The following is a 1154-nucleotide window of genomic DNA, read 5'->3' as shown; positions in this document are numbered from 1 at the left end:
TTGACATTTAGCCTGAATTTGCCATTATCCTTCAGCTTTACCTACTCTGCCTATTCAGCTTTACTCTAAACATTTTTCTGCTGCCTTGATTTTAACAATCTCCATATAGTTTCTAGGTTGTGATTCTGCTTCCCTTTCTTGAAATTCACACTCTTTTATGAAGGTAAAATCACATCAAGGCAAACAAAAGCCAGATCTATCGTAAATAGGTATAATTTTTGTCCTCTCCTCTCTGGCCTTTTTGACTTTTATGTGTTGTTCACTGTCCTGACTCACTTCAAACTAGAAATCCTCAAGCAGCTCTGCCAGAACTGGCTGCATGTTAAAATAAATTACATTGTGGAACATGGCTTCATGGCAACTCTAAAATCTTAGGAGTCCTAATGACATGTCCATGTACACAAGTTGAAACAAGGGAGATAATTTAAGCTGGACAGATATCCTAGGTATTTTACAAGATTCCAAGAGACACGCTGGAGACACCTTATGTGATTAGGGTGCCAGTGAAGGGGGACTGCAACCATTTTCAGAGCATCTTTTTGTTTGGGTGAGAGAATCAAGGAGGAGTAGTTGAAAAGTGAAAAGAAAGTCTCATATAGCTGATCGTAAGCTTTTTTTCTTTAAAAAAAAAAAATTATGTCTTCCTGCAATTTTTACATTTAGAATGTAAATTTAGAATTCTGTATTGCAAAAATTCATGTGCACTACCAGCAGGCTTGTGTTTTAGTGACCTTTAGTAATCCCCACAACAGAATGCACAGACCTCTATGGGGCAGCAGGGAGCGGCTGAAATTTACTTACCTAGAGCATGAAAAAGGATTCTTCCATTTTGGGGTGCAGGTTTAGAAGTGTGGTGTCCAAGCTCCCATTGGGTACCAGACTGATTCCACATGGTAGTACATCTTATGTACTAGATAATTAGATTAAAAACTTTGTGGCTGTGTGGCACAGAACATACACAAACTTGTCCTACAGGTTCACGTTCATGGTGCTTTTCTTTTCTTTTTGATAAAGGAAACTTTCCTAGCAGGCTTCATGCCTGATCAGGCACCATCTGCAGTTGCACAGGTCTGGGAAACACCCAGGTATGTTCAGTAGAATGGCAGCTCTGTGCCCCCAGTTTATCTGAGTCAGAGGCATAATTGCAATAGCAG

Source organism: Neopelma chrysocephalum, unplaced genomic scaffold (genome assembly GCF_003984885.1).
Source record: "Neopelma chrysocephalum unplaced genomic scaffold, ASM398488v2 Primary Assembly neopelma1_43, whole genome shotgun sequence".
NCBI lineage: Eukaryota > Metazoa > Chordata > Aves > Passeriformes > Pipridae > Neopelma > Neopelma chrysocephalum.
The sequence above is the reverse complement of the archived record's forward strand: the minus strand, read 5'-3'. Positions refer to the sequence as shown.